This window comes from Corvus cornix, chromosome 6 (genome assembly GCF_000738735.6).
Source record: "Corvus cornix cornix isolate S_Up_H32 chromosome 6, ASM73873v5, whole genome shotgun sequence".
NCBI classification, from domain to species: Eukaryota; Metazoa; Chordata; class Aves; order Passeriformes; family Corvidae; genus Corvus; species Corvus cornix.
Genome location: NC_046336.1, coordinates 26,649,869 through 26,672,028, shown reverse-complemented (window position 1 = coordinate 26,672,028; position 22,160 = coordinate 26,649,869). Strand labels below are relative to the sequence as shown.

Below are 22,160 nucleotides of genomic sequence, written 5' to 3'. Positions count from 1 at the left end.
TCTCCTACGCGATCAGACCTTTGTTCTGACTCTGTATGACTATTCCTGTAGAGCACTATTTACAGAAGCTCCATGTTGAACCAATCTGTGACTGCAGCAGTGGCCTGTAAAGCTCAGGGAAACCTGCAGCAGGCAACCAGGAAAAACAAATGTATTTTTAGTGCATTTAAATTCATGATGTGGGGATCCAAAGCTGAAAACTGTGTGGGAGCAGATACATATATAGAAGATGGGTATAAATTTAGTCCCTGGTGCAGATTTAATCATCCCACCTCTGTCAAAAGTAGCATTAAACCACTGATAAAATTACAGAAATAGACCTGCATGGTGCCCAAAAGGAAACATAAATAGCGCCTAAATGTCCTCTCATCTGCCTCCTCAATCCAGAACTAAAAACACGCTTTTTTTTCTACAGAGTATTTTCCTAGAACAAGTGATGGAGAGCTCTTGTCAAAGTTAATAGCTGTCTGTTCCCCTGGTTGCATCCCCTGGGGATCTGAATCTCTAGGGTCTGCATCTCCAAGGAAGCAAAATGTCTCCCTCCTGAATTTCAATGAGTTTGAGCTCTTAATCCCCTTACAGTTTGAAAACCTAGCTAATATGTGTCTGTGCACAGTCAGATCCATACCTAACACAGCAACATTCGACAGAGTATGTTTTTCTGTCAGAAAATATACTTTGATCAAAACCAACACAGCTCGTGGACCCAGGCTTATTTTGATGCATTTTCTCCTTTGGAAGAAAAGGGGAAGGAGGAGGTTTCAGGAAAGCAGTACCTTCTGTCCCAACAGTTTTGGGAATGGAAGGATCCCTCTCTCTACGTAGAAGAAACTTTCTATTTCATACATTTTTAATATATCAAGTAGCAAGAAACATAAAAGAAGAATGAAATATACCCATCTGATCTCAAATATACCCACCTGACCTGAACCAACTGGTTTCCCAGGATGCTGTTTGTTTAGTATTCAGTACGAAAAACTTCCAGAAAAGACGGAGTATCTTCAGAACAGAATTTCTGGGTTTGGGTCACTGATTAGCAATATCTGCTGGAGCTTTTGTGAAGCCCCCTGGGACGCCCTGAGCCATGGAGACTTTTCTTCCCCTAAGACAAAGCTACTTCCCAACATGAAACTAAATCATTGCTGGGCACAGGGGCGAGACACAAGATCAGCCACACACAAGGCCCTGCCAGCTCCTGCCCTGTTATCTTTCATCTCTCTGAGCCTTTGAGAATCTTGGAAGAACCTGGGTCCCACCATGTTCACTTATTTAGCCCTAAACCTTAAGCCTAAGACTAGCAGTCTTCCTTAACCTTTCTTGGCTGACAAGAAAGGGGCTTTCACCAGTACCAAGAGCTCCACTTTTTCTGTTTACACAGCCCTGAATGGGGCAATTGTGGGCCCCACAAAGACAGCTGTTCTTGAGCCCAGTCCCAAAGCACAGCCTAAAATGTTGGCCAGACTAGAACTGGCAGCAGATGCCAACATAGAATGGCACCTAAACTGCCCCAGGAGCACAGCCCCTCGCACAACACAGCAATGCCACCAGGAGCTCAGGGTGGGGGCGGGAGGAGCCCAGTTCACAGCTGAGGGACTGAGTGCCCTGTTGTGTCACTGGAATCCCAGCTGGCACCTGCTGCCACCCGTGCTGGCAGGGGGCATGGAGAGAAATCACTCTTCCCACATCGTGGGTGGCCCTTCCACCTCAGGGCGATCACATTAGAGCTGCCCACCTGGGGAACGCCTGCTCGGCATATTAATGGCAGTTTTCATGAGTTGCATTTCAATCAGTTTTTTGGATGCTTACATGCATTTGCAATTTAAAAATAGTGAGAAAAAAAAAATGAGGCCACTCTCATCACTTGGGCTATGCAAATTTGTTAAAATGACATGGAATTTTTGGTAGTCATGACAGATTAAAATGCAAACCAATAAACACTTCCTTCTCCCTCTCACTGTTATTCTCTTGTTATTAATTGAATGAATTTAACATTCTAAAGGAAATGAGCTCATTGTTACAGTTGTGACACATGGAGGTCTAAGTTCAGTTTTCATATCTAGCACAGACAGTCTATAAATAGTCAGCCCAAGATCATTAAATTTACATAAAAGTAATCAAAAGATAGTGATGTGATCATTAGTGATCTTGGATAAATTTATAAACCTCTCCTAGCTTAGTAATTCCAGGCTGAAAGTGACACTGTACTGTTTGGTTTAAGGACTTTAGCAAACAACATGAGTTGTAATTCAGCTGTTTACACATCCTTTTTTATATTGCAGCTCCACTAAGCAGCTATGCTAAACCTCAGCAGTGTGCAGGAGAATGGTGAAACCTAGGTAGTATCACAGAATGGTTTGTGTTGGAAGGGACCTTTAAAGCTCATCTGGTCCAAATCCCTGCAGTGGGCAGGGACATCTTCAACTAGATCAGGTTGCTCCTGAATGTTTCCAGGGACAGGGCATCTACAGCTTCTCAGGGCAGCCAGTATTTCACCACCCTCATCAGAAAAAAGTTAGTCTGATAAAAGACATAGCATGAAAAAGACTTTGTAACTCAACTGATTCAGGAAGATACACCCACAAAGCAGAAGAAGGAAAACATTCCTCATGCTTGGAAAGGAAAACCAAGATTTAGAAAGGTGACTACAAGAATTACATCACCTTAAACCCCTTGGATTTGAACCCCCCCTTTTTAGGATAACAAGAACAGAAACACTCAGCCATGATTTCCTTATCTCCAAAGGAATTAAGAAATTACAATGTCAGGAAAACAGAGGGAGAGCAGACACCAAGTATCCAGCAATTTTAGCATTTCCACAGTGGCTTTAAAACAGACAACAAAGTACTTTCCAAACAAAATGTGGTGGGAATTTTTTCCACACAGGTAAAGATATGGCACTTTCATCCTGGCCGAAAAAAATGCTAGTTTACACACCAAAAATCTCAGAGCATTTGCCTGCATGATTTATCATGAGTTATTGTCATTCACTGTGGGTGGCAGCAGAGGTTTGGGGAATTCCTGGGAAAAAGAAGTAACTTCATCTCAGATACAGCTTCTCCTGGTTTTAGTCTGCCAAAAAGTGTTTTATAGCATTTGCAAAACAGGTGCTGCAGGTAACTGAAGAAAGGGGAACATTTTCTGCAGCTGCTAAGTAATTAAAGTTCCTGATATCCATTTTACTAGCTTAGAGGCTTTTAAAGACCACTGCAAAATCCATTTACAATTCAGTAACTTTGCTTCTTTAGAAGCCACGAATCACTCATAGTTCACTGCAACAACTCACCTTGTCTTCTTTTGACAGGGATAGAAAATGAACAAATAGTCCTTAGAATATCCAGGTATATTTAGATAACCTACATTCACTTCAGCAGCATTATGTCTGATGGATGTGGTGCCATGGAGCATGACACAGATCTGTGTGAAGGATGCCATTTAGCAGCAGACAAGCAGTCCAAGTTATTTATGGAAGAACTAGTATTGTTCATTGTTTTCCCTGTAAAAATTATACATATAACTCAGAGTTGGGGTGTGAATAATGAATAAATCAAAATTTTATAGTTTACTCAGTGTGGCTGAGAAAAATAACAAGGCTTGTTTAGGCAGAGCAAAGAAACACTTGTGTCCTCCCCATAAATCTCCTGGCTGGTGTGCAGGCCATGGACATCCCTGTGTGGACGTCCTGCTTACAAGACTGTAACACAACTTGTTGAAGCAGGGGACATATGAAAATGAAACATGCTCCTTGCACTGCCATGTCTAACCAAACTCAGCTGTTCAGTACAGGAATGGCACGAATGCAAACACTACAGGTGAATGAAAGCCCTCGCTGGAGATCAGCTCTGGACCACACCAGCACTTGGGCCACAGGGGCTGATGCAGCCCCTGGATTTTACTCAGGTAAATGTACGACACTGTGACTACAGGTGGCTCTTCCTGTGACCTCTCTTGGGAATGCAGAGGTGTGCCTTAAACCATTCTCAAAAGGGAATCCCACAACTCAGCAACTCTCACACTGGACTAAGTGACGAGGTACTTACCTTGTTAGGACATGGAGATCCAACTGGCCAGGACATACTCCAGCCTTTCCCTTGGATTGCTGTGTCCAGAGGAAACCTGAGTATCCAGGCAACCTTACACTAAAGCAGTGCTTGTCCTTAACCTATAAAACAAGATATATGTCAACAAATTTTCTATTACAGGAACATTAAATACTCAGCTTTGAAGTAATTTACCTCCAAAACATGTGAGACTATCGCTCTATTCCCACTTACATCAACTATCTACTCTTTGCCTGGAGAGATTTCTACAATCAGTGTGTGTATGATGGTTCTCAAATCAAGTAGTTTAACCTGTTTAGAGCCCAAAGATTGTCTCTTCATTCTACTAGCTCTACCTGTGAGCACTGTGCTCTCGCCATCTCCTTCCACAATTTCCAGTACTTTATCTCAAAATGCTGTACTTACTTACCTTTTTTGTTTAAACAATCTATCAATAAGATAAATCAAGAAAACTACATAGCAAGAATCTCAGCAATAGATGTTAAGTTGAAGAATGAATAAAATACCTGAGAAGAGACTCCCACATCGGCTAACTAAGATTACATAATCCAAAGTTATTGCAGTGAATGCTGAAATACAAATTAAATGACAGAAAAATCCCTTTTCATACTGTGGCTTTAAGACGATTATATGGTGCCTTAAATGGAGATGTTCAAATCCTGTAAGTGTCCTTGGTACAAAATTAATGTCTGAAAACAAACAAGGCAATGCAGCACCATTTTATAACATATTTGTTGAAAATGTACACTCCAGTCAGTCTCATGGACAGAAATTAATGGAGACAAATTAATGTAGTGCAGCACTTGAGGAAATTCAGACAGCAGAATAATTTCTTTGAGATCCCACACAGACAAAGAATGGGTGGGGCACCATCATGCCAAGAGACAAAATACTAATTTCCTATTCAGTGAGAACCAACAAGGAGGAAAATTGACATGTTTAGGAACAAAAGAAAGCATGGAAACAATGTTGAGGAAGGAAATAGAAAGTTCTGTTCAAGAGACAGGAAAAAGTGCAAAGTACATTTTATAATAAAATTATGAAGAGCAGGTTGACTTTACTGCTCAGACTCAAGGATCTTTTTTAAAAACTGCTGAGTCTTGATTTAAATGGAAATTTAAGAGGAGTTCCTTTCAAAGACTATCAAGGGTGGAGCTTACGAGGTTAAGGTCAACATGCACATAGTGCTTTCTCTCTTTTCATCAACCACACACCTGAAGATGTGTGCAGAATAAAGCAGCAGTACTGGTATATATTTAACTAAGTAAAAGGAAAATGCTGAATTGTTTAACCTTGGTACATTCAAAGAACATTAAAGAGCTCAGTGACAATTGCCATCATTTATTGTTTCCCAAGTAATGGAAGTTAAACAACTGGAAAGCCACTGAGTCAAAAAGAATTCTTTAAAGAGGGACTTGAAGACACTGTTGCATTATCTCAGCTCACACAGAATCTTGTTTTTAACCACCTCACTGTTTCTCTGATAGCATTCATAAACAGATAGACTTCTTCACATGTTTTTTTTCCTATGAAGACATCTTCCTTTACAGGCATATTGATCTCTTGGGGAGAAATCTGTGATGCAGATAGGTTTTAGCACTGCTTGGTGAACAGGCCGCACAACTGGCACTGACCGTGACACAGGGTTCTGGGACAATGCAAACGGGAAGCTTTGTGTGGAGGACCCACCTAGCAAAGACAGAATTTTCCAGCGCACTTCAGTTTTGGGAAACAATTGGAAGCACATTCTACAGAGATTTGATTTTCAGAGATGAAGCAAACACCAAAGGGTGCCTCAGGAATATGTCTTTTTGCCCCCTGAGGTTGGCATCAGCGCTGAAGACCAAACAACATGACAAAACCCAGCAGAAAAGCACTCTTCTTCACTGACTAAGCAGCATCTTGCTTGTCACATGCTTGACGGAAACCCTGCTGCTGTTTGGCTTTTGCCCCTGGAGATCCTTTAGCCAGGATGTATCCATTGCTGTGACTCCACCACGCTTATCACAAATGGAGTGCACAGCAATGGGGTTAAATGATTGTACAGGTGCCTGGTGGGCGGTTAAGGAACAGGCATTTTTGTGTGCGGTGCCTTTGAATGCTCAGACTCCAGTGCCTCCTAGACCAGGTGTAAATCACCAGCCCTGAGTACCTGTGCTGTACCAGCAGCTGGGAGCAATCAGCTCTTAAAGGAACATCCCAGCTGCAGCCTGAGTGTCTGACAGAAACTGGGCCTGGTATGAGAGCTTCTTGGGAGAACTGAGGTGGTTGTGGCTCTCAGGCTGCAGAAGCCGGACCAGTCACGTTCATCTGAGGATCACTCATAGTGACCTGATTTCCCTGATAACGTGTTCAGAGCCTGACCAGATGGCATTGTGAGTGTAAGGTGCTTATCCTAGAGGAAATCTGTCCTTAGCTCCCTTGTGGAGCATCAGCCTGAAAATGTGGAATTAAATCCCTAACACTTGGAAGGTATTCACAGTCAGTACATCTGAAACACACAAACAAATGTTGAATGACAACTTGAACAAATCCATATCCAGACACTGAACTCTAGCAGAGATCCCACCAATGCACCATTCAAGACAGAATTCCTTCTGAGCCAATAGCCCTGCCCTAAGATCAGAAGACAAAGCATGAAAGAGCAGTTATGTTTTCAAAACCAAGGTAGATTATCCAATGGCTGCTGTAAGTCTTATAATACTGAAGGCTACTGTGAACCACAGGCATATGTGGAGCGGAACCAATGCCCTTGCTCCTGCCATTAGGGAGCTCTCTCTGCTCACCAACAGCAATTAAAAAAATGAGTCCTGCAGAGCAATTAGCTGTGGTCAAGATAACTGCTTACATCGAATAACAACTGAGGTAAAAAAATGACGGTGTAAGTGGATTTTTCCCTCAACCTAACAAGGGACAGAAGAGACAAGCTTTCAATAAATTCTTCTCAGAAGAAACTTCAGTAAAATGTCCACATACACCTGACCTGCCTCCACAATCTGTCAGTATTTTCCTAAAGCTACTCATGAGGGAGTAGTTAGCAGTAACTTCCGACAAAACAGTCAGGCAACAGGTCATCAGACTTGATCCAATGAATACTGAAGCCACCATGAGTCTCTTACTCAGCTTTGGCAAGAGTTAGCTGTGTATCTACACAGGAAGTATTAATCCTTCTGCTTTTATATTTCAGCTGAGTTTATGGTTTGAGGTGACCTTGTTCATGGAGGACTGTAGTTTTCCTTGGCAAATGGAATCACAAGAAGTTGCGCCCCTGTAGTCCATGCTTTGGATAAAGAGAACTTCTCCAGAGCCAAAATCCTGATTTCCTTGAGGCTACCTGGGTCCCTGCATCAGTTGTGAGCCACACAGTCTAGACGGCTGAAAAGCCAACATCAAGAGCCCCCATTACAACTTTTGGGATAATAATTTGTATAAAGAATACATATTTTTATTTCTCCTACTACCCACTTAGAAAAAAAGGAATCCCAAAACTTACTTCTACACCAATACTCCCTGTCAGCAGGGATCATTTCTCCTGTGCTCCCGACAATTCACAGTCATAGTGCCAAATAAAACAGACTGATTTGGTGTTAGCTGGTGGTATTAAGCTGTAAACAAAGTGAGGAGCCACCTGGCTCACTTAATTGACAAGGTCAGACCAAGATTCAACATCTGTTCTGTCAGGCATAGAGGCACTTCAGAAACATCCTTATTGCAACTTAAGGGCTGGGCAATTTTCTTGCTTGACAGCCGAATGCACACAAAACCACAAAAAATGCATTTGTCAGCTTGGACAAGATAAATTTACTACTTTATATAAGCATACAGCTTGTGTATTTTGAAAAGCCATTGAGCAAATATGTTTCTCTTCTGGTAATGCCAGACAAATACATGTAGAAGTGAAAGGAAAACAAAAGGAAGAACAGATGCCTGTAGGTGAAGCTATGATCAGATGGTAGCTCTGTCCTACCACATGGGGAAATGGCCTGGTACATAAGAGTCAAACTCTGTTGGGGAATTACATTCAAGAGGACACAAAACATTCTGATACCTCTATATGAAGCAACAAATCATTTGGGCAGCAGTCACAATCCATGCTGAAAAAATTTGGAGATTCCCACTTTAGTCTACTCAGCCAAGCCTAGGACCTCACACAAGTAGCATCTTTAACTTGAATAGCCCCCAGCCAGGGATTGAGGCCAGCCTGGGAAACTTGGTGAGTAAAAATAATTAAGTGCATTAAATTATCTCCTGGGATCTCTCCAGAGATCCAGGGTATTTCTGTAATAATTGTGTTAATGGTCTCTGGGGCTTATGCTTTTGTTATCAGAGGGAACAATTTTCCTGAAGGAGGGTTGGAGAGGTTGGAGAATGCTGTTTGGAGGGTGTAAGGCAAAGAGGAAAATCATTCAGCATTTTTCAGATATAAAAGAGAAGGGCTTAAACTCCCATTAGAGAAAAGAATCTTCAAATCTATTAGTGGTGCTTTGTACAGAGCTGTAAACACATGGCCATATTTTACAGAGTAAAACCCTGCTGCAAACAATACCAAAAATGCTTTTCACATTTACTTGTCATTGATATTATACAGATTCTTTCTGTGAGCTCCACAAAACAATAGAAATAAAATATGTTGGCCCCCTGACCAGCAACAGAACAATGAAACACAGTTCCTTCACCAACCTCCTGATTCAGAGGTCTTGCAAGGAGGACTGGCAACTCCTTTATCTTTGATATAGAAGTGCTATGCATGGTCAGGTCTCAAAAAGAGGAAGCTGAGTGTCAGATCTACCTACTCTCAAAACCAATATGAAAATAATGTAAAAGCAAGCACACAGAAGACCCAGAATTGCTCAGTACAATAGAAACATTCTCAGTAAGAGCAGGACAGTGAATAAGTGCCCATAAACTTGACCTTTCAGAATTGCATTTGCCGGTGTGTGTTACAACAGATCTCTGAGTGTTCCCATTCAACTCCCCCAAATTGTGAAGGGCACTGAAATAATTTCTATCATACTGACAATTATGTTAAGAGAAAGAGTAGTACTATGAGTACTGAGGGAAAAATTACTATTTGTAATCTGCAATTTCCCCAGCAGCAGAAAAGGTTTCTACTCCTCCTCATATTCACTAGAAGGAAAACTGAATTTATGAACAAAAGTAATTCAGTTTTAAGGACTCTCCCCCAGGCAGAGAAATAGCAGCAATGCAGAGGACAGTTAGGAAAGGACAGAAGATACATGAGTAAAGTATCAGCAGGTGCTTCAGTTTCTCTGTTATTCAGCCCTTTGGTATTATTCTTAGCATTTATTTCATGCTCCAGTAAGCTTTGTTTATTGAGGTGATCACACAACTCTGGTGTCTTGAAAGAACAGCTGTCTTCTGGCTTCAGAGGAACAGATGAAATCTGATTAGGTTTCATATCTTTTCAGTATGTTCTTTAATAACCACCTGAAGACACTCTTAAGGAAGTTAAGAACCAGGCCACTTTGATTTTAAAGTCAGATTTAGCCCCCTTGGAAGACATATTGAAAAGCTTACTTGAATCTGGCCCATCCCCACTCTTTTAGCAACCTGCTTATCTAGTTTCTCAGCCCTTTCTAAATGATGAGAATTTTATCATTTGTAGAAATCTACTTCCAAGTGGATTGCAGGCACAAAGCACAAAGGCTGCAGGAAAAATCATCGATGCCTGGCTACAAACAAACACCTTTGTTAATATAAAATAAATCATTCAAAGAAAAGGTTAAATACGCATGTATACTGATAACTAGAAACCAAAGCATCAACCCTTTGCCACCTCTTAGGCAATCTAGAAATACAAACCAGTACAATTCAGCCACCTCTTCAACCAGCTCTCTTCATTCTCTTACTTGAGGAGCTAAATCCCTGTTTGGTGCAGAGGCATATTCAACTGACACAAAGTCTGGTGGCAGCCAGACAGCTTTGCCTGGCTCTTTCTGCCAGGTTAATACTAACAAAGGTGCCTGAGTGAAGGAATGAATAAACAGTACTGAAGCCTTTCCCCAAAGAAAACAGCAATATACACTCATGTCCTATCTGTGAAAGGAGGGTCCTCAAGCAAAGCACTGTGAGTTGTGCATGTGGGCAGATGCTTTTCACCCCCCACTCAGTCTGCTCATTTTAGCTGTGGAAGTGGTCCAGACATCACCAGAGGGACTGGCCGAGGACAAGGCTTGCAGTATTTCCTTTTTACCAGTTGAGTCATTTTAAAACTTGTACCTGTAAAACAAACATGGAAAAGACAGAAAATTGAGAGATTTGTTTAATTGGGAGTGTGTACAGTAGCACAGAACTTTAATATCTGAAGTTCAGCCATATTTGTATGGGCAGGCTTAGATCAGCAGTGATCTGAAAATAGAAAGGGATGGATGTGATGGCATTTTTTTTTCTTTTCATTAGGTTGCTGGAGGTCACTGACTCCCAGCAGCCTATTTTCTCTTAGTGGAGGTACACAATCACTGAAAGTTTGTGGCTGCTGGAAGTTTCCATAGGTGAAGGTCTTCATACACATAGAATGATGCTACTGTCTCTTCAGAGCTTGAATTCTGCAACTGACACATTAAACAGTATCTTCCCTGTACCATCATCACATTCTCCCTATTTCCTGGACAGAAACCACAGACTCACATTGGCTTGAAGCATTTGCTTTCTGGGACAGCAGTTGTTTCTGATGGAATGACAACATCCTACGGAATCAGTGGTTTTGCTTCAAAAGAAGTAACCAGTGTGGTTATATTAACCCCCTCCTCAGGCTACACTGAGTTGGCCTCCAAGTGGCTTTGCAGCTTGCCCATGGCACATGCCCAGTACAAAGAACAGGGCAGAGCAATGCTGCGAAGCAGTCCCTGTGCTTTGCCTGCAGACTATAAAGCAAGTAACATCCCCCTAGAAAAGACAGCACAAGTCACCCAGAAATCTCATAGCAACAACACAAAACAAACATTGTACAATTCCAGTCCTGAACTGCACATTAAACAGAAGAGTTGAGCTTTGGGCAGTTGCTGCATTAGGCCCAACTTTCACATCTGCCTCTCAGTAAGAGCAGAAACCAATTCAGATCAAGCATTTTGACACAAGCAGCTCTGAGGAAGTCATTTGCAGCAGAAAGATGCACCCTATATGGAAGCAAATAAACAACAATCCCTGACCTAAAAAATGTTTGGCTGTCGGTAAGGACAGGAGACGATTACATTAAGCATATTGGACTGCTCAGGGGAGCAGGGCAGAGTGTAACGGGACTAGCAAAGACTGTAAAGTATTTCTGTGCTTGCAACAGAGGAAAGCATTTCAGATTCCCTTTGTAGGAGATCTCTGTGGTGAATTTACAGGTTTTAATGGAGTGCTTCTTTGTACTCCTTTCTCCCCTTCAGCACAGTACCTTCCATTGCTCTGTGAGACCAGCATCAGTGTACTTCATCCACAGGAAACAGCAGCCTGCTTTCAAAGGAATATTCTCTTTGCAAGCACTTTTATCAGAGACACTTCATGCCTGTTGCATGTAAAAAACCCTGAAACACCCCCTGTTTTGTCAGATAGCAGGAGGTACTCAGATTGAAAAGTAACAGCTGTGCTTATCACTCGAAGTCTCAGTAACATGGAAAAGGGACAGGATCAGGCAGGCAGCAGCACGTGTGATCCAGGTCAGGCCAGGAGTGACAGAAGCCACCTCTGTGCCTCTGGCACTGCACTACCCAGGCCTTGTGGGCCAACTGGGAACCTGCTATTGCTCAAGCCCTCAGCTGCTACTACATGTGCTGATTAAATGAGGAGCCCCAGACAGCTATAAACCCCTAACCCATAATAATGCTGCAATTTGATCACTCCTCCTGGTACCAATGGGATTCTGCCTATAAAATAGAGCCCATGATTCAGCACTCGGAGACTGAACGGGAAGGAAAGGCTCCACTTAAAGGAAAACTGTAGAGAAACACAAAGATTTCCACCTAAGTTATCTAAATATAAAAAGTAATAAAGCATTTAAGATATTTTATCAGCTAGAATGAATTTTCTTGGAACTTCAAATTAATAATTTTATGGTTAAAAGATTAGAAATAGGAAATAGACCATTTTAGATCAAATTCTTTATCCTTAGAGTTTAACAAAAGTTATCAGCTAGGCATTTTATTGCATTTAGAAACATTAAGATTTAAGATGTTAAGATTCTAAAGAGCATACTAATCCTTTTATCCTAGACTTGCTCATGGTTTAATTTTTTTTCACTGGGGTCTTACTGAAACCAGGGATATTATGGACTTTAACTTCCGCAGTCTTTAGACACACATATTTAGGACAAATTTAATCTCAGTTAATTCTTGTTCCCGGTAGAGCTGTGGGTTCAAAAATTGGATTTTTGGGAATTTACAGAATCACACTTTGGTTCATCTCTCAATACATGAGGATGAATGCAGCCACAGATGGATGGTGATGGAATACAGCCAGGCAAAGCCAGGATAATATTTCACTTTTGCAACTGTTCTTATCAATGAGGAACATTGATACTCCTTTAATCAGACTTGATCATATTTCTCTTGATTGTTTTACACTATGGGCATTAAATGGATTCTAATTTCTTCTAATTTTATTTCTTCCTGATCCAAATACTCAGTAAGTTTCCTGAGAAAAAGAGAAAAATTTCTCAGTGATACAATGAAGATAATATTTACCTGCATGGAAAATTTTGTGAAGTTTGCAGATGGAAAGAACCCAGAGTGCTGTGATTTATCTCTAATGATTACCTAATTCATGTAATGAAACCGTAAACCTGCTTACCTTTATGTGCTTTTTTCTTGAGTTTGGATGCTTTTGAGCAGCAGATTTTTCTAACCTGATCTAAGGGTGAAAAATAATACATTATCAGTGGAGACAGGTAATGCAAATAACTGTACATATACATTAAATGTGTCAGAGTCCACAGACGTTTTGATTACTGTATTTACCACTGACATTCTTGTATGGAGAGATCTGTAAAACAAAGGATTATCATGACTGATTTTTAGATCTCTGCACAGCTTTGTCCCTAGTGTGGAACAGGAACTTATTTGCTCTTTTCCATCATTACTCATAGATACATCAGATACGTTGTCAAGATTTCTTTATCCTTTGAAATGTCACATTGGCAGGCAATACAATTACTGTTACACCACTTTAAGAAAATATAAAAAATTACCAGCAGGAAAAAAGAGCATCTCTGTGTCCAGATGCACAGGAGTGTAGAATAAATTACTTTGGATGGACCAAGGCACTGAAATATTCCTTCCCTACCACACCTAAATAAGTGAGCTGTTGACTGCAGTTGACATAGTACGTGCTGGACACAATAAAGGGGAAAAAAAAAAGGTTTACTCTGGAGCTGAGGTGAAGCAGAAAGGACAGAGGCAGGTGATTTCTCATCAACAAAATCTAACATATGGTTAATGTTTCAGGAAATCACTGAGGCACAGTTTACAGCCAAGGCTGGTGATGGAGGCTGAGCTGTCTTGTCATCATAATTTACTTCTGATGTAACAGGTTTAACATGCAAAGTACATTTATCTTGCAAACCTAGACACTTTTACTTTCACATCAGTGTCCTTTGCATGCTTCCTCCCCACCTTCTGATTCACTGAAGTACCATGCACATAAACAAAAAGGGAACACTATTACAGGATCTTGCAGGTATTCATGTGTTTTATTGATATGGCCATCTCCTGTCCTTCCTGGAAAGGCTTCCTTTATGCTCCTGAAGACACATCTAGAAATTCTCCATCTCCCTTTGCACTGTTCCTTAAGTTTTCCTTAAGGGTCATGGAAAAACTTGAATAAAAAGTAGAAAAGGCAAAGGGAGCAGAAGGACTTCAGCTACCACTGCTCTGGCAAATTGCTCTACCATTCAGAACAGACTCCAGTAAATGAGAAAACTGGGCAGCTGACAACCAGCCACAAAACAGCTTCCACATGTTTCTCCATGTTTGTATTTACACACAAAGCAATTCTTAGAAGGTTTCTAGGAAATATCAAGCATGGCAAGTCTGCTGTTCCTGGCCTTTGGACACTTAGCTTATTTGTTTTCCCTTATCTCACATTTATTTTCTAAATCTTGTATAAAATATGCACTGTGAAAAATCATGGTGAGTCTCAGAGATTTACAATATCAAACCTCAAATCTGCACAGGTAACTCTAGATTGGACCTCTCAATTTAAAAAATCTACTAAACTGTCCTCCTGCAAATGCAGAAAGACATCTGCAAAGATGTGGCTATAGACAGATGGAAAATCATCTGTTTTTAAGATTTTAACTGCTCTGTGAATTTGGAATACTACAAAAAGTAACTAAGTGCCTCAAGGTAGTACAACTGAAGTGTGGAATATCAGTTTTAAAAAACTCAACCAAACAACAAAAAAACAAAGGAAAAAAAACTTAGACTGATTGAAGGTCAGAAGAGTTACTCTCACCTGTTTCACTGTTTTATAAAAGAACTTCTCATATACTCTGTTGACCTGATTCATGTTGCCTTGTTTAGTTAGGGTAGAAACTTTTTCCACTAACACGTTCCCCACTATTGAGAGAATTATATTATTCTTAGATTGGTAGGTGGTTATCTACTGGGAAAATATAACAGAAAGTATTTTCAGAAGAGCAGGTTTCAGAACACAGATTAAGGTAAAAGTTAATCATTCTGTACTACAGGCAACAGGCAATAACAGACGAAGCACTACTATACAAACCAAAGCACTGATATGCTACCACATTCTACAGTCCAAGTCCTTTTGTAAGTTCAATCTTTCTTTTCATTGTCAAGCTCTGTTTGTTTCTCTTAATTAAAATCAACATAGTAAATAAGCATTTTATATCAAAAATGGAAAGAATGGGAAAAGAGAAACCTGTGTTAGAAGATTATATATACCATACCTTCTGCAGCAAAGACATTGAGGCACAAAAGACAGACAAACAAAAAGCCACAAAGTGCCAGGAGCTTCATGCTTCCAACTAGTCACGAGATGTTTCCAAGGAAGCTGAAGGAGTGTCCTGGTCTCCTCCAGCCCAACCTCACCTTTTTATAAGATGGAGCAAAAGGAATGTTATGTTCAGAATGGGTGGAGATTTGGCCTTTGTATTGCACTTCAATAGATGATAAGAAACAGCACTTCCTATTTCAAGAAGCAATTTACTCAGAATCAGGCAGCACAGCGAGTCCCCTGCAAGTTACAGAGGAGCTTGGAGTATTAAAAGTATGCAGGGATGCTCTGAGGCAGAGTCCTTGTCCTGTGCTTCACAGCAGCCTCTCCAGGGGACCTGGTGTGCTTCTCTGCATGCTTGGAAGGGCAGAGAGCACAGCTGAACTGAGTCTGCATGGACAGTGATCGGGGCCTGAAAGGCAAACCAAACCCAGGCTGTTTCAATCAAAGCAATTGCCAGTGTGCTGCTAACATAATTAACAAGACAGCTGGTTAAGCAGCAGATTTCTGAGTTTATTATTAACTTCTCAGTATCTATTATATCTGAATAATTAAGTTATGGAGATTCCAGCTAACAGTTAAGATTAAGAAGTCATCAATTCAACATAGTATCAAGGTTCACAGAGTGTACTTCGAAAAAAAAAAAAAAGTTCTTCAAGGAGGGAAAAGCTACAGAGCGGAGTCTCTTAAAGACAAAAAGTTCAGGTTTGTATACATCCAATTCTCACAGCTTAATCTGATAAGTTTTAATTCTCTAATAGCAGAGTATGTTATAAGATATGTAGCCTTAAAAGGTGGGTGCAGTATCTGCAAGCCATCCAGACTTGGAATTACAGCAGGATAGAAGGCTTAATTCTGGTGCACATATATTGCCCCCACCCCCAATTTCAAAGGTTTCCTATTTCAGGTTTGGGATTTGGCTCGTTTCTTGCACTGTATCAGCAGCCTTCCAAATTGGGTCGCCCCTTTATCTAACCAAATTTAACTCCAAAAGCTTATTTCTGCAGTCCTACCTGGCAATATCCATATGTTGTGAAGATTGCTAATGCCTGACAGCCTTTCTTGTTTGCCAAGGCTGGCATCAGCAAGGTTCAAGAATCAGATCACTAACAAAATTTGCTACAAGATAGTACTATATTCAAAGTGCTTTAAGAAAGCCCTTCCTCACCACTGGCACACCTCAGTTGTTCAGCCTGTAGTAAGGCCTTCAGTTCACATCTCTGCTGAGCATGCCAGGAGGGACTTTTTACAGTTCAGTCAATGCAGAGAAAAATGAATGACAACAGAGCAGCAATGTTGTTTTTATGATCTCGATGCCTTTTCCTGGTCTTAAAATCAAGAGTCATACATGGTTAGAAGGGGAAAAGGGATTTTACCTTGGTATTTATTTTAAGGATCCTTAGGTGCACACGTCCAGGTCATATGCATCGAGATGCACCCCGCCAAGTGTATCCCCAAAGATCGGGTATAACATTATAGGTTCTACTAATGAGCATATCTATCAAAGATTCTCCAATGAGAGGCTCAAGTGAGCCCCCCTCCCCAAGGAACCTTCCCCTGGATGGCTCTATCTTGGTTTACAGAATGCATTCAGGAGAGGACCTTGGGGTCTGGGGCACACTGATCCCTAGCTATGAAGCTTCTAAAATGTTGAGTCTCTCAGCTTGACAAACAAGTCTAAGAATGTAGGCAAAAAGCACTAGGAATACAGAAGTTGTAAAAAAGGTATAACAGGGGTATAAAAGAAAAGGCAAAAAATCTTCATGGCATCAATCTCAGGCTTCTTTTGAATATTGAAACATGTATGTGTGAGTCCTCATTTTGTACTTTTAAAGTCAACACTTTTGTTGGTTAACACAGAATCAAATAACATAAATCCCAACATAAACTGAGCATGTAAAATGGAGCTGGTCAGCCTACTCACAAAGGTTTGCAGAAGATCTGAAATGTCAATAAGGAACATGAAAGGGTTGGTAGGAGAGTAATTTTTCTGCAACATTCAATCAGCCTGAGTAGTGGTAGCACTGAAGCAAGTATCTCACTTGGTGACTACAGTATTTTATCTTCATTACACTTTCTGAGAAAGTTCTAGGCAAGCTCACATACTGGGGGAAGTGAGTGAACGGCTGTATGGGGCCTAGTTGCCAGCTGGGGTTAAACCACAACAATACCCAAATTATTTTTCATGTCTTTTTAGCCTTAACTAGAAGCATCACCTTCTCTTCCTGTGTGCATGATAAGAAATAAAAAAATGAATACAGAAAAGTAACCAGGTATGATGGGAGATGGACTCGCAAAACAGAACCTCATCACATGATGGCTACTGACATTTCCAACTATGCTCATTTAAACAAAAAAGTGCTGGAACGTTAAATGTACTACAGGTGCTGCCAACACCTACCTCAAATCTCCCCATCTTTCTTCTGCAGTATTTACAACATAATATTGGCAACTGAAGTATTTACAAAGACTTGTTTTTCTAAATATACATAACCGCACTGTAACTTTACCAATCACCCCAAGCAAGAGAACAGCATGTACCAACTGAATGCCCCACTTGTTTTCTGTGTGGAAGAGGCAGGCTCCTACTTGGTCTCCTGTTACAGCAATCCAAGCCTTCCAGCTACTGTGATGGGAAATGAGGCACACCTGTACAGTCATCACCGCGCACCCAAAAACCCCAGAGAACAGATGCCCATTTTTTCAAGGACAGCATCTATTTGAGGGTTTGTGCTGGCTTACTGGCAGGCTGGTCTTGGAACGCAAAAAGAAAACCTGAAAACTTTCTAAAACTAAAATACTGTATGAATTTATCAGTAGAAGTTATTGGGGTGAGGATATTGTAAGCAATTTATTTATTTTCACCAAGTGAGAGGTCTAGTTGCAAACCTCGAGAGATTCCTCTGAGTAGGTATTGGGGTCCATGCAATATGTCCTGCTTAGCAGTTTTGAGAGCAAACACAGCTGAGGAAGATTTTTTTTTCTCCTAAATGGAAAACTTTCAGAAGAAATTTAAGTGCTTTATATCTTAAAATTTCAGACTGTAAAAGCTGATCAATGCTGTGGCTGAACCCTCTAATTCTTAATGCTCTGTTTCATATGCTTCTATGAATGCTAACGTTAAAGGAAACGTTAAGCAAACTGAAAATGGAAGACTAGCAGCAATGACCTAGCATAATCTTTAGACTTGTCCTGAGATAAAAGTCTTTACCAAACAAGGTTGCAGAATATACAAAATAGTAAGACAGAACTGTGTCAAGGGCGTGGCTGGAGACTGGAGATGGAATAAAAACACAGATTACTAAAGAGCCTGCTAACCTGTGCCCTTAGAGGCTGTCAGCTGGAAGTCTGAGGCATCTGTATGATAGTCTTCTTTAAGGCATTGATTTTATGAAAGGAGCAATAGCTGCTGTACGTCTCTTCAGTGGAAAAAAGGCTGGGAAGGAAACTGAGTGCAGAGATATTTCTGAATCATCCAGGCAAATAGGGGATGCATCCTGAGATTTGCATTATGTTTGCATTAATACCTGGTGTTCAAAAGCCACATAAGAGGCTCTCAAAATCTTAAAGAAAGTAGTTTGATTTCTTAACATTAAATTAAGGCATGATCCAGAGTCCCCTTTTGTGCTTGCCAAAAAGAAACTAGATAAACTCTTAAATTTGCAATCTTCATAAAGTCATTATTTCTGGAGTTGGTATGTTAATATAACATTCATTAATATTTTCTAAAGGTCATGCCATTCTAAAAAGAATCTGCATTTTGTTTAAGAAAATTTCTTTTAACCAGGTTGAAGCAGCTGTTTGCAACATAAGGAGAATAACACAGTTGGAGCAAATGGTCTTGTTAAATTTAGAGCTAAATGAAACTAACTTTTGAGCTGTGAGAAGGGAGGAAACATTAAGAACTTTCAGGATACAAAGTCAATTTAATCCAACATAGACAAGTTATGATGAACCAAGCTAGTTATCCAGGAGCATGTGCTGGACTGTTTTTGAAGGAGGGAACATAGTGAAGAAACTGAAGGCTGTACTAGGAGTCACTATATGAAAGACAGTAATGACAACATCTACAATACATTAACTAACAAAGAGAATGAAGAGCGAGGTTATAATTTCTCCTAGCAGCTTATACTGAGCTGATAAAACACTTTTAAGACTGTCCTGGAACATGGTTTATAGCATCTTTGACACAGCTTTTTCAGCAAGTGTCCTGACACTCCTCAGATTGTACCTGCAAGTAAAAGCCTCTGCAGAGCTGCCAGCTGGTGTGTCTGTGAGTCTCGTGGGTTGTTCAGGGTGTCAAGCTCTCTGTGTTCACTCCATTCTCCTCACAGGTCACTGTCCTGGATAGTCCTATTAAAGTGGAACTTGCAGCTCTTCTTATTTTGCTTAGTTTTAACTTTTCTCCTGCTGGCAATGTGGTAAAGGTGGAACAACACACGCTTCCCCTTTCCCCCTATTTACTTAATGGGGTCTCTCTCTAGCTTTTCAAAGTCTTAAATGTGATGAGGTTTATAGAGGTTGCTGTAGGCTCTTAAACAGCCTAATGAAACGAGGCAAGGGTTCAGGCCAGAAACATTTACATTGGATGCAGTGCTCAGTGTGCCATGCATGATGGAAACATTTCTTTCTTGTGGTAGCCCAGTCTTCTAGTTCAGGCAAGATGTGATTTAAGAGACTGTTTTTGACAGTTAATCTGCCAGAGCTCACACTTCCATGACGGGGTGATGAGAGGAGCTGTGTAACCTTCTCATTATGGAGTGTAACCTTCTCATTATGGAGGCAGATCTGTTCCCACTGCATGTTACTTCCCCCAAAGTAGGGAAAAGATAGGCACCTAAGCAGGGAAGGTTATCCCTCTTGCCACTTACCATGGCTCTAAAGGATTCGTCCTTGTTTCACTCCGCACTTTTTGCTTTCTCTTTCAGAAAGATGATAAAGGATATGCAGTCTATCTGGTCTTCTGTACAAAGTAACTAGTCTGGTTGCCCAATGCTTAGTTCCAGAAAACTTGGTAAGAGGAAGTGAAGTGGTACACTGACAGATGTCTGGGCAGGCATCTCACTCTTCTTCCTGAATAGATAAGGTGTTTACTTCAGCTGGCAAGCCTCCAGAACAGAAAATACTGTGCAGATGTCAGCCCCTAGGCTTTTGGAAAGATCTTGAGATTGTTCTTAAAATTCATCTCTTTCTTAAAAACTTGAATAAGCCCTGTCTCTGCTATCTGATAGGAGGTGGTTGCACAGATAACAATGATAATAAATAACAGTCTTTTGTCCTGATGCTGTTACCTGGCCATGTCACTTCTGGTTATTCTGTACAGTGTAGATATGCTAATCATTTAATACAAGCAACATTAGTTGGTAATAATGTCCAGAACTTGAACTAAGGAATGGAGAGGCTAAAGATCTTTCCATTTCTGTAGGGGTATGAATCTCAACTTTTCTTCTTCCTGCCACCTCCTACAGAGAGGTATTTGAGGAGAACGTTCTATTGTTTATTCAGTGTCAGCTTGCTAATCCCATGATCCAGTTTACTGAGCACCATTTCAATGCATTGAACACAGTCTGTCCCCCAAAGCATTTATGGTTACCTCAGTTGTACTTAATGTGACTAGGAAGGAGTAGAAGAAAAAAGACTTCATCATCAGCAATGGCTTACTTTTAGGTAGAAGTTTGATGGGACAGGAGAACTCTCCTGAAGCTTTTAAGAGACCAAGTTTTGCATGAATCCATCTGTTTATAAGCCATAAATGACAGAAGAGTGAGATTTTTGCATTTCAGGTTAGCTGGGAGTTCTTCTCAAACCCTTGGGACTCAAATATAATTTGTAAACACGTGGAATTTTGTTTGCTTACATTGTCTTTGGCAGGAAGAGGAAATCTGATCAGTGGCTCTTGCTCCTACAAGTTCTTCAGAAGTCCTGAAGGAATGTAGTGCTACAAGACATGCAATTCATGTTTGGTTTTGCAGTTTGTTGGATTTTTTAAACTTACGGCATCATTTTTCTTAGAAAAGATGATGATGGATGAGGACGTATTACACTGCCTGGGAAGAAAAAAGTGATCCTCATCTTTGAATGGACCGTCACTACAGTCAGGAATAAGGTGAGTTGGTAGGGTCAGTAGATGTGCAACACCCTGTGTCCAGTCTAGGTGCGATGATGCAATGATTTTAGACTTGCACTCAATAAAAGAAGACCTGTAACTCCAAGGCCATTACTTTGATACATTATCATACCTCTGCTATCTCACCATTGCAGTGCTGCTGCGTTACTGTCTCAGAAGAAGTCTGGTACATCCATTGATACCCAGACCCCCACGCCATTTATAAAATGGGATAGTTAGTATTTTTCATGGGAGTTATAGTTCCAGTTAAAATTTTAATTAAATTTCTCTGATAGTGGTTAGAAGCTTTTTGTTTTCTTCCCTATCCCACTTAAATTTTTTGTTGGCCAACTTTCCGAGAACATGATGTCATGCTTTTTCTTTAAAGGAAACTGTGATAATTAAAAAAACAGTTTCAGTAGTTCTTTTTGGTGTTCTTCACCAGCAAGAATACAAAATATAATTATGTAATACATAATGTATTACATGGTTGCTCATTCATACAAGGAAAAACAAACACCACTACATTGCAGTAAAGGCTTAACTCCTGCGTACAAGCTCATAAAAGAAATGCCTTACAGCAGTACTAAAGATTGATTCAGAAGCTTAATGATGTCTGCAGGAGCACACCTAATGGTGTCAAAACTGAGTGAAGGAATTAGCAAAGATGGTATTTTCTGGACCTACTCCTATTCATCATTGGCAAAGGAGAGGTGGTTAGATCTAACAGCCAGCACTCTCAGACGTGTTAGTTTTGTGTTTCAACAGCATCAGTTCTGTGTCTTACTTGGTAGAACAGGGCAGGTGAATGCTGGACTGGTGCCTGATGTCACACCTTGTGCCACAGGGTCACATGCCTCAGCTGCCCCTCCAGTGCCAGGTGCCAGGTCTGAACAGCCACCCCCACTGTGGCTGCCAGACTGATGGATCATTTCCCGTGTTGCAAGAGTCTGTCTTGCTTTCCCCATCTCACTTTCTCACGACGACTAAAGGTCACCAAGACGGCTGAATATTGAAATAAAAATCCAGTTCTTAAATAC

General features: G+C 40.7%; 1 long non-coding RNA gene across 1 annotated transcript; it reads right to left on the bottom strand.

Moving 5' to 3' along the window:
- Positions 1–3,272: 3,272 nt before the first annotated feature.
- On the bottom strand, positions 3,273–15,438 carry LOC120410211. The gene is made up of 4 exons (XR_005602198.1): positions 14,968–15,438; positions 12,849–12,908; positions 4,038–10,298; positions 3,273–3,493 (listed from the first exon to the last, which is right to left on the bottom strand). It is a non-coding gene; the product is annotated as an uncharacterized LOC120410211 (long non-coding RNA).
- Positions 15,439–22,160: the final 6,722 nt, after the last annotated feature.